We start from the raw sequence: 11,736 nt of genomic DNA, 5'->3' as shown, positions 1-11,736 counted from the left end.
TTTAAACTCACCAACATCGTAGAGAGTAGAGCTGTGCAGCGCCTCAATGATGACTCCCCGAGCTCGGCGATTGACTCTGGCTGGTTCTTGGTTGAGCTCTGCCAAAGCCTCTTATTCATTCTCATTATCGTGGACGTCATTCCCAAACCCAGGTTCAATGGCATTCCAACAGTTCTTGTCAGTCAGTCTTGCTTCGATCCTCTTCGACCACGGGTAGTAGTTTGCCCCATAACACTGTAGAATGATCTTCTTGGAGGTCTCTTCCCTTTCTTCATATTCGGCCATCTTGAACTTACTTCTTGATGAAACGCTTTAAGGGAAGCTTAGCTATAGGCTAACACTTTCTTCAGTCTGGACGATATCACACTTTTCAATCAGTCCCGATGTGTTCTGGGCCCATAACCTGTTAACCTTTACTAAGTTCTAGGCTTTCTAGGATTAGTTTCTTATTAACAGAGTTCCAGGAAGGGGCTGATTGATACACTACACTAGTGTCGTCATCGGTAGTTTTTTATTCAGACTGAAAGAGGGAAGTGGTGACGCCGAATGTGCCACTTTGTTTACATACAGGTGGCGCCACAACTCGCCAGCGAGAAAGACTAAATACTTCAGAAAACTCAACATACAAGCAGCGAGTGCAATGTAAAAACAAAAATATGATCAATACAAATCACAATATGCCAACATTAATATCTCAAAGTAAATACAATGAATTAAGTATCTCTATCGATAGGCCTATGCTTTTGCGCTCTCTCTCTATCGTCATATTTCATTCTTTACTGTATTTTACCTCACAATTCCCACAAGTACTGCCCAAATTTTAAAACACTTTCGCTCATTTTCTAAGATCCGTCTTCAATTACGTATGAATTTTACGTCATTTTAGTGTCAAACATTACTTATAAATAAGGTTTCACAGTAGGTTTTAAAAAAGGACGATCAATATTCTACCCTGAACTGACATTACCAAACCAACATTAACAAATAATATAGAGCCTGTTTCTACATTCAAGTATAAATAATTATAGGACCTCTACAGAATCTTTATGGTGTAAAGTTAATGGAAATCTAGAAAGCAACAAACGCTATGATTTTGAAGCTCCGCCCTCTTTCTAGAGTTGCCAGGTGTGGCATTATTGAACAATATATGTCCGAAGATTTAAAAAAAAACTATCTTAACTTTTCTTGCCGAGTGTACCTCAGTACATATTATCTTTCTTCCACCTTTCCACCTTCTCCTATCAATAGTTTCATAATGTAACTGCGAGGTTTTCCTCCTGTTCCAACTTTCAAACCTTTTTACTGTCAATTTCCGTTTCAGCGCTGAATGAATTCATACGTTCCAGTGCTTGGCCTTCGATCTTTATAAATGTAACCACTGAAGAAGCATTAAGGGTTTTGATGATGAATATAGATAAAAAAAAAACAAAAAAAAGAGGAGAGGATGGACACCGTTAGGCCCATTATGTAAAATGTTTATAAGCAATTATTCATCCTAAGGATATTCGTCCTAAGGATATGTCTGACGACGTAGTTAAGCTCTATGATAGGAAAAGAAAGTACTAAAATGTATTATGACACTCAGAGATATTGTACTATATAACGCACTTTGAAATATTTGGAATATTAATCTAAAGACATTTCTTCGTATTGATTTCAAAGACGACGAGATAATGGAAATCAAGATGTCACATTGCGGAAATCAAAGTGTTGGGAGATCTGTTCAGCAGGGTTACCAAAATCAATATCACATGATTTGCTTCAAGAGCCGCCCCCGCCTTGTTTTTTTTTAAATTGTAAAAGAAAGTAGTATTTTATCCAGATATCCTGAGTCAACTCTTCTTTTGTAGGGTTAGTGGGTGATAGTTCATTGTTTTGAAAAGACAGAAATAAGAGTATAAGGACGTTTTCCAAGTCACTGAATATATGATATACGGGCTAACGGTGTCTTGGAATTAAGAACCCAGAAAATAAGGTACATGACCAACAGAATCATTGAAACAGATTTTAAAAATTCATTCTTTCTAGAATAAAGAGATAATTGGTAAAATCTGGTACGATGTAATTAGCAAAATTCAAGTAAAAAATTACGCTTTAAAACCGGCTCATATGCCTCAAGAATCCGTTGCTCTCAGTTCGCTAGTTTAAGTGAAGTATGGTTCGTGTTGCATTTGTTTTCAAAGTTCAGGACGAAATTAGAAAAGATTTGTACAGAAATTCCTGGTACTTTCGGTGTAGGTCTAATTTCCCAATTAAGAGAGAACCATATTTTAGATGGAACGTAATCCTTACATCATATACTGGTGCCAGAAAACAGAGAAGTCGTGTTTCTACTGAGACATATATATATGTATATATATATATATATATATATATATATATATATATATATATATATATATATATATATATACTATATTTATATATATATATATATATATATTTTATATATATTATTTATATATATAATATATTATATATATATTATATATATATATATATATATATATATATATATCTATATATATATATATATATATAATATATATATATATATATATATATATTATATATATATATATATATATATATATATCTATATATATATATATATATATAATTATATATATATGTATTATCTATAATATTATTATTTATATATATTTTAAATATTTAAAATAGTATAATATATATTTATATATTTAAAACTATATTACTACTTTCCATAATCACGTCCTGATAGCTGAAGGAAATTGCTGAGAATGAATACCAAGCTTCCCAAAAGTAAAAACCAAAAATTATTTGGTCGTCGGTGCATGACGCTAATCCTATTGTAATGAAAAGATATCCACCGATTGACTGGACAAATAAATGGAGTAATCCCATTAGCAAATTTGTTTGTTTATGTAAGAGAGTTTAATGTTAAACTTTGGTGTGGGTATTTAGCTCCGAAAGAAATGCTTGATATTGAAAGTCAGAGGAGACAAATATTATAACAAATGCACGGATATAAAAGATCATCTACATGTGTATTTTTGCGTATCTTATACTTGTGTTTAACCATTTTGGGAGCGGATCGCGGACTTCTCAGGAGATATTTGTCAGATAAAAGTTATAAATTGATATTGATTTTTACATGCACGACAGTGGTACACTAGAGAGGATAATGTAATTCTAACCAAAACAAAGTTTGATTAAGATGGAAATTAAAATACACCGGCCGGGTTTAGCTGAAGCTTGTGACGTAGAGAGATATTTCGCAAGCCAGTGTGTTCTAAATATTCAATGCGATTGTTAGTAATGGTTTTAGGCATTCTTTAACTGGTAAATGCCGATGATTATTCGATGCATTTCCTTTTGATTTTTAAAAAATGTTACATCTGTAAATATCTTTGAACTGTATTACGAGCTGCAAATGATTTAAATGGACAGTGAAACTATAAAAAAATTTCAGATATTTTATTGATATGCCTGCCTTGTATATGTTTCTATGTAAACGACTCGCTGATATTTATGTTAGTAGGTTTGAAAGCCTAAACTCCATTAAAAAAATCTTCAGTAAAACGAGCAATATTATCTTTGAGGTTTTAGGCCCTTTTATTGCAATTAGAGTAAAGTGCAGGAGAGACTTTCCTTGTGTAAATGAAATTGATTTCCATTCCCTGAATTGTTTATATATAAAAAAAATGTTTGGTTTAAAACCCAGGCACTAAGGCACTATGAGGTATTATATGATTAGTAAATAGCTTGAAACATGAAAAAGTCAGGCATCAGTTTCCTGAATTTTTGAAAGTTATCCTGTTGATGGAAAAACTCATGATGCCTATTCATTAACCATTTACTTCTCACTATGATCCAGAGCTACTATAAATATATTTTGGGAAGACTGTTGTTACTGCTCACGATGGCTTTTAAAACTGTGCCGCTAAAGGTAGTACTGTTATTAGTGTGCAAGTGACCATGAAAAAGTTCATACCTTCTTCTTAGTGAAATTTGTACCAGAAAAGAAAATCGTCCAGATAAAATTCATGTTTTCAAATGAGCTGTTGTTCATCTTTGGAAACAAACAAATATTCTTATATATCTTTATAGGAAAATATGCTTCCCCGAAAACTTATATACAAGTATCTTATGCTTCATAATCTTGCGAGTTCAGTGTTCCAGTATTCCATGGAAAATAGTTTTCCTAATTATATAAAAGAAAACGGGAAGCAGTGTAGATGTCGCCATTATTTTTCCAAGGATGGTGAAATGGCTTAAAAGGGTCTGAAGATGTGACTACTTGTATTTTCAGTCCTTGTCATTCTTTTTTTAAGTAGAAATATAGACACGCCTAATCTTCACGAGGTTTTTGACTAGTAGCAGTAGATAGTACTGGAAGTTCGTTGATTAATGAGTGAAAATTGGAATTCTTCGTTGGCCTGAATGTGAGGGTACTGGTGAGTTCGATAAGTTAGTTACTTGTCCTGGATTTTTTTGTTATTTTAGGTAAAGACTTGCCAGTAAGGGGGTGGCGACGCTTGTTTTTCACTGGTGTCATGTCATATTACGTACTATAATTTGTCTGCGGCTGTTTTTCTCAATTGTTTAACAACGTTTATGGGGTTTTAAGAAAGTGATTGAACGTTAAGATGTTTTAACTATTTTTCTTCAAGGCTACAGGGTTCATGGGAAGTAATATTTTGACCACAACAATGTAATTTCATTAGAGGCAAAAGGTAGTTATTAGGAAGTAAGTATGTTGTCCGCTGAAATTAGGGGTGCCGTGGTAGTGAGACCATAAGAATTTCAAAGTAATGTAAATCGTCGTTTTCTTGGCAAACTGCGTTATACACATACGTTTGACGCGTGAAATGTCCCTCGGCCACCTTTTATGCTGCAAAAGTACTTGACACTGTTGCCGTAGAAATGATTGTTGGAATTTCAAAGGCTATGTTAAATTACCTGGAAACTTTTATATAGTACGTATCTGGCGAGTGATAAGTTCGTCAGATTAGGTGTCATTGGGCAATTAATAACTGAACTTTGGAGTGAACGTTAACTGTTGGAAAAAAATCCCCGTTCTATTTAGTGACGTAGGTCACATAAATCTTGTTTAAGATTTAAATAAATTTCTCGTTGTGTGAGGTAAATCGTAATGTGTAAATCTTGTTTAACAAATCTCCAAATAATTTTAATCTTATGTTGCTGAATGGCTTTGATATAATTTTACATAATTTTTACGTATTAAAAATTATGAGTGGATGTATTTTCATCATTAACCTCTCAGGTTTATTTTTAAAGCTCACGTAAGTTGTGCCCCAACATCATATACTCAGCATTGAAATGGCATTTGCAGCAAGGAAAAAAATGTTCAGATGATTCATATGTAGTCTATGATTTTCGATACAATTACGCTGGTTGTCTTAGACATAAACCAAAATTTTCATGCAGTTTTTTCAAACTTCGTTGGCGCTCTCGCTGGGCTGTGGAAAGTACAAGGATTGTAGTTCTTATCAAATGCAGTACCTACAGGTACTTTACCTTTAAATGCAGCACGTGTTAAATACACTATTTTGTATATGTAAATCATGGACCACTAAGGACTTACAATAGTCCTAGGTTCTAAAACTGTACAATAAGCTTATGCTTATTCAAACTAAATGTAATTTAGGCTGTCCATTACACCTACTTCAACGCGAGCCACATGTTTCATCACTGCAGCAAGGTAACGTCAACATTTGATTATATATTTACGAATTTATATAATCACCATTAGTTAAGTATATCAATCCATTGGAGCTGTAAGGATTTCAGAGTCCACGTACTATATTGCTAGAATATTCAGGATCATTTTATTCCAAAATCAATAAATACACAAGTCATCCATGGCTTTTGCATAGGTTTTACGTTTGCAGATAGGGAATTTCTACAAGAAAGATCGTTGCATAATAGTTGCTATTTCGTAATTTACCTTATAACGTGATTCAAGCAGAACCTTTCATGTACTTCTCCAGCGAATGGAGTATAAATACAAAACTTACAAAAAGTTTCATCCTCACTCAAAACGAATTAAATAAACTGTATCGATATTATAAACAGCCAAAAAGAGAACTTCAAGGCCGTACAGTCAATATAGAATCAAGAGTATCATGTTTTGTAATTTTCATGTCAATAGCAACATTCATTAAGAGTTTACAAAGGACGGCATACAAAAGTAAACAGAGAAAGTCGAAAAAAATTGACTGATCAATGACTTCGTTCTCCAAGAAACATTCTGATGAAACCATTGTTTGGAGTTAATTAAAATATATTTTAACAGGGTAAAACGCGTAATCTTAACTAGGTGTTTAAATTACTTTTCCACAAGTGTGGAGATTTTTGTCCTTTTTATGGTTGTCAAAATGTCGGCCACAAATTTATGCATAATTAATAGCCAATTAACGGTTATTTGAACAAATCTACGGTTTTTTTTATTTTGAAGCAGCCACCAAAATCGTGAAAGTCGTTGTGCTTGCATGAATCGACGGATCGCCTGTTACACCAACATTGCCAAAAATTTAAGTGTGAAAAGTACATTTGATATTAAAGTGCATTTTCAAACTAGATACATGTAGTTTGAAAATGCACGTGAATATCAATTTACTTTTCAAAATTTTGTGGCAAAGCTGGTGTAACACGATTTTGGTGGCTTTTAAGTATTTGCTTAATCAAAAAGAAACTGTATTTGTTCAAATAACCGTTAAATGGCTATTCGAATTGTGCATAAATTAGTGACCGGCAAATTAAGTATACTTAACCCAGTCATTGGTTTTGTCATAATGTTTTATCAGTTATTGATAAGTAGTAAATACACCGACCTGTTTTTTTTCAACTTGATCATGTTATTTTTGTATGCCGTCCTTAGTAACAATGTTGCTATTGACGAGAAACGTACGATACACGTTGCTCTTGAGTCAACGGACTTCTCTACCCTGACGTACTACTTTTGACCGTTAACCATACCGATGCAGTTTATTCCATTCGTTTGAGTAAAGCTGAAACTTCTGTAAATGTTTCTTCATTTGTATTTCAGACGCTGGGGAAATGCAAGTTAGGTTCTTGCTGACACATGTTGTTATAAGGTAAATACCGAAGTAGCAAGTGTTTTGCGACGATCTTACACTTATACCGGAGTTAATTGTAGAAATTCTTTAACTGTAAATGTTAGAGTTGTGCGAAAGTGGTTTTTACATCGTTTGTCTTAGATGACTTATGTTCTTAATGTTTCTGGAATAAAATGATCTTGAATATTCTACCATATAATAGTACGTGGACTCAGAAATGTTTACAGCTCTTATAGATTGACATACCTTGCTAATGATTATAGATTGACATACCTTGCTAATGAGGATGTTTATGAAAATTCGTAAATATAAAATAATAATCAGCTGTTGGCGTTACCTTACTGCACTGATGAAACATGTGATTCATATAATGTTTGTGCTTGTTAAATTTGACTTTGAACTCTCCCGCCACCTAGGCTTAGCTGTCTCCAAAATGACAGGTTAGTGTAGACTATAACTACTTTTTTCATGGCGGTTTATAACGACAATTTGAAATAATTCAGCACTGCGTAAGTTGAGATGTATCAAAGTACATATTCTCTCCCAAATCCCAGCCTTTTTAGCGAAAAATTCAAAGGAAACTTTCGTTGACCGATACGTTAAATGGAAAACTTCCCATGTTTGGAAAAGCGAAGTTAATTTTAATTTTAAATCTTGCTATATAGAGGGACTAAGAAATGAACCTTCGGAGATATTATTAGTTTTTGAGTCAAGGCATCCACGTCTTTATTAATTTAGGCGAGAAGGTTAAATAAGGTTAAATAAAAACATAAGGCTATGTTTAGTTTTCAAATTGACACTGATGCAATCTAAAGCATCAGTATGGTATGAAAACGAGATGCTGTTGTAGTGTTTTTTCTATTTGTCACATGATATGAGCTGCACGAATATAGTCACGAATGTTAGATTTTGAATATTTGACTTTGACACATCGTAGCTTAAGGAATTTTAGTTTCACGTAATTCTGGCCATAAATTTCGTCAGTGGCACTGTCATAATTCAGATGTTCCATACAGAAAGCTTTTGGATGCTGGTGAATGAAATTTATAATAATTCTAATTACTTTTAAAAAGTGCATAATTACTTTTAAAAAGTGCAGTAGCCAGACTTATATGTTCGCCATAACTACTTTAATTATAGTTATACAGATACTAGTAATCCATATGTACTTAAACTTTAAATGACTTGAGTACCCATCAGAAAATTTTAGAAAACATTGAAGTCAAAAATGCGTTTACCAGATTTAATGTTTACCTTTAGTTGTGTGCACATGAGCCATTCTACTAAGTCCCCGTGATATTCATTTACGTTAGATCACGAAATGTTTGCTTACTTCTGTTAGCTCAAGCTTACTCGAACCATTTGTCCAATAATGAACACCCTCCCTCCTCTCTGGTTAAAGAATAAATGTTACATGCTCCCTACTCTTGTTAATGCTAGTACTACATAAAGCCTCAAAACGAAGCTAGTGCTATGCAAAGTCAGGTATATAAGCAAGTACGTACTGTGGCCTACAGTGCGTTAAATTTCTTACACTTGTATATCGTAAGTACTAAAGAAATTTAGATTTTTAAGTCGCTCATTGAATTTTCGAATTAAGAGTTGCAAGAAAAGCTTGTCTGTCAGTGGAATCGATTGTAAAAAGAAATGTAAAACTCAGTTTCAGGGAGACAGTGATGGGTAATAATTGAGGTACGATTAATGCTCGGATATTTTTTTTTACTGAATATCCTGTATATAGCACCCAATGTATTTTCCCCATTGTTGACGATAATCTGTGAACTAAAAGCAGTGCAGTGTTCCATTTAATGGCCTTGATGGGACACTAAATTCTAATACAGATTACCAGCAGGGAATATTTGGACAGCAACCAAATGTTGGACAGTGAGACTTATGTAACCTGGAAGCATATTTATTGGGCATATTGATTAGTTTATTGTTCACTTTGACAAGACGTCAGAAAGTATTAGTGTCGTAGATTTATTTACAGCGATGTCCGAGTCAATTTATCCTTGATTTCACTACTCTCGTAAGGGTGCGTACACACGGTCGAACAAAACTTACTATATCGTACTGTAGTATGGTGACGTCATAAGCTCATATTCGAGAACTGACCTGGTAGGAAACAGTGCTACCAAGTATTGATGATATGTACCATAGTTTATCGAGCCGAACATTTTAGTGTTGTGGTCTTCAAATTTTTTCTTTGCAACGGTGAATTTATGCATTAGATATCCGGCGCTATGCCTGTACCAAGGTCTAAAGAATACCGTATTTCTTGGCCTGTACGTCCGTGGTGATCGCTTCTGATGTCTTCTGCACGCCTTTAGGCTACTTTTCTTATTGTTATCTGTTAAGTCTGTTTGTCCGACGAACACGGTTCGACGGTCTGGACTCGCCCTAAGCAAAGGTTGCTCTTTGTAAAACTTTCTAAGCGAAAACGAGTCCACGATAATTCCTTAGACCGAGCAGAGGTGTCGGGAAGGAAGGAAAATGTTAACTTGTAGGTTTTGACCTGAAATTGGAATCCTTTGAAATTGCTTTCCGTGGATTCAGTTAATGAGTTTATCAAGGTAAGAATTCAGTTTGTGGAATTTTAGACAAACTATACTTATAACACATTAATTTGTTACCAGTTGTGTCAGTGCAATACCTGTCAATTTTTAGAATATAGCACTCGCCTTGGTTCTTATAACTGTTGCTACTTGCTAGATAGCGTCCTGTTGAAGTGCGTCTTATTAAAACCTAAGAGGCTGGTACAATGCACTGAACTACTTAAAAAAGTGAGGTTTGAGAAATCTTAGGGGAATTGTTACTGGCCTGTTATCGGAAATTTACCTAGTTTCCGATTTTATAGGAACGACTTGGGTGAATTGCATCCTTCTGTAAAATATCTAGGTTAAAGGAAATCTTCAGTTTTGTCGATTTTCGGTAGTTAACTTTATTGCTTGTATTGAGTTGAAGGTTCGGTAGGTAGCATTATATATTTTAAGACTTAATATAGCAATTTTAATATTCTCGTTGTTACTAACGTCTTGTCTGGAACTGAACACCGACCGATATGGATAAGGCGTAGTTTCGCCATGAAACTACGCAAAACAAAAAGTTAGGTTTCATGATCTAGAATCGAACCTTTCAGGGCATAATTTATCTATCTCCACTGACATCGCTGTGGGTTAGGTATGTTGAATTGTTAATCTCGGGCTTATCATACTGAAGTATTTTCCTTCAATTTAATTGAATCCTTCCTTTCTTCCCTAACTTTCTCCATTCACGCCCCCCACCCCCGTCCACCCCTGCCCTCTTCCCTTTCTTTACCGTTCATTTACACGCTTCTTCATGTATGCCTTCTACTAACCGTTCCAAGCCCGTTGTCACATAGGTTCCTTGAATATCTTTTTATATATCAGCTGTATCTTCTTGATATTTTGGCACAGCATGTTTTAGGCCCTCCGGTACTCTTGGGCAATATAATGAAATACCAGAATTCATTGATTAAGGCAATTTACTTACTCTTGAACCCTTTCAATTTCCCAAACATACGTCATACGTATCGGAACACCTGTCCTTGGCTTTGCTGAAGAGTAAGGAAAGAAGTCCTTCTCACTAGTTTCTCTGTCTCAAACTTATGAATGGAAGTGTGCGCTACGATATGGCTTTTTATGTTGGCAGTATTGATTGGTTTTTAGGTGTGATTAATTTTGTCGTCCGATAGCTCAGAAATCTGAAGTCACCCATAGCTTTCTGATGGGGTATTTCCAAAGTAGAATCGATGTTCAATGTCTTGATGGCATTGCAAGTTCACGGTCTAGATACAACAGGTCAGCTTTGGGTATGAATCCCCAATACTGTGACGTCACGCGCCCTGGTCTCTCCCGCGGTTAACCAAAACTATATGCTACCCATAGTCGTAAGGTAGACTATAGGACTTGCTGTGTGCCCATATATCTTTTTATTCATTCATTCATTCTACCATTGATAATGCCAAGTAACTGCGCAGTATTTGGCTGTTCTAATACACGTGAAAAACGAAAAACTCCAATATGAAATACCATCGTTTTCCAAAAGAAAAGCCATACAAAGACCAGTGGGTGCATGCCTGTTGTCATGCTGACAGAATTAACGTCGTGTTCTCTGATGTTCCCCATTTAATCAAATTAGTAAGAAATAGTTTATTGACTTTTTTCCTTAATAATGAAGAGTGTATTTCAGCTTCTAACATACGACAAATACTTAGTAAAACCAAAACAGACTATGGGCTTGTATATAAGATCAATGAAATGCATTTAAATGTAACGGGTCAACAAGGACAGCGCGTTAAATTAGCAGTGCAACTGGTGTATACATCGTGTGCCAATTCAGAAAAATATTTAGGCGAAAGGAGACTGTTAAAGTGTCAAAACTGGAGTGAAACGTCCGATTTTATTCTTTCATTAACATATGATTGGCTCGACACCATGAATTCTCCAAGCATGTATGGAGAGTGGTAAAAGCACTGCTTTTGGTATTGATGTAGAAAAACAAACAGGTAAATTAAATTGCTCAAGGTCATCGAGTTAATGAGTATTATGAGTTAAAAGTCCTAATGCAAAAAAATATATATATTCCTTCTGGAGAAAGGAATAATTTTTTTCTTTTTTTATGTAAATCC

General features: G+C 34.5%; 1 long non-coding RNA gene across 1 annotated transcript in view; it reads left to right on the top strand.

Moving 5' to 3' along the window:
- Positions 1-4,355: 4,355 nt before the first annotated feature.
- Positions 4,356-11,736, top strand: part of LOC135221480 (uncharacterized) — a 32,248-nt gene continuing 24,867 nt past the window's right edge. Inside the window, exon 1 of the long non-coding RNA XR_010315975.1 lies at positions 4,356-4,439. This is a non-coding gene — a long non-coding RNA (uncharacterized LOC135221480). The remainder of the gene's footprint in view (positions 4,440-11,736) is intronic.

Source organism: Macrobrachium nipponense, chromosome 2, assembly GCF_015104395.2.
Source record: "Macrobrachium nipponense isolate FS-2020 chromosome 2, ASM1510439v2, whole genome shotgun sequence".
NCBI classification, from domain to species: Eukaryota; Metazoa; Arthropoda; class Malacostraca; order Decapoda; family Palaemonidae; genus Macrobrachium; species Macrobrachium nipponense.
Note: the sequence above shows the minus strand (reverse complement) of the source record. Positions and strands in the feature narration are given on the sequence as shown.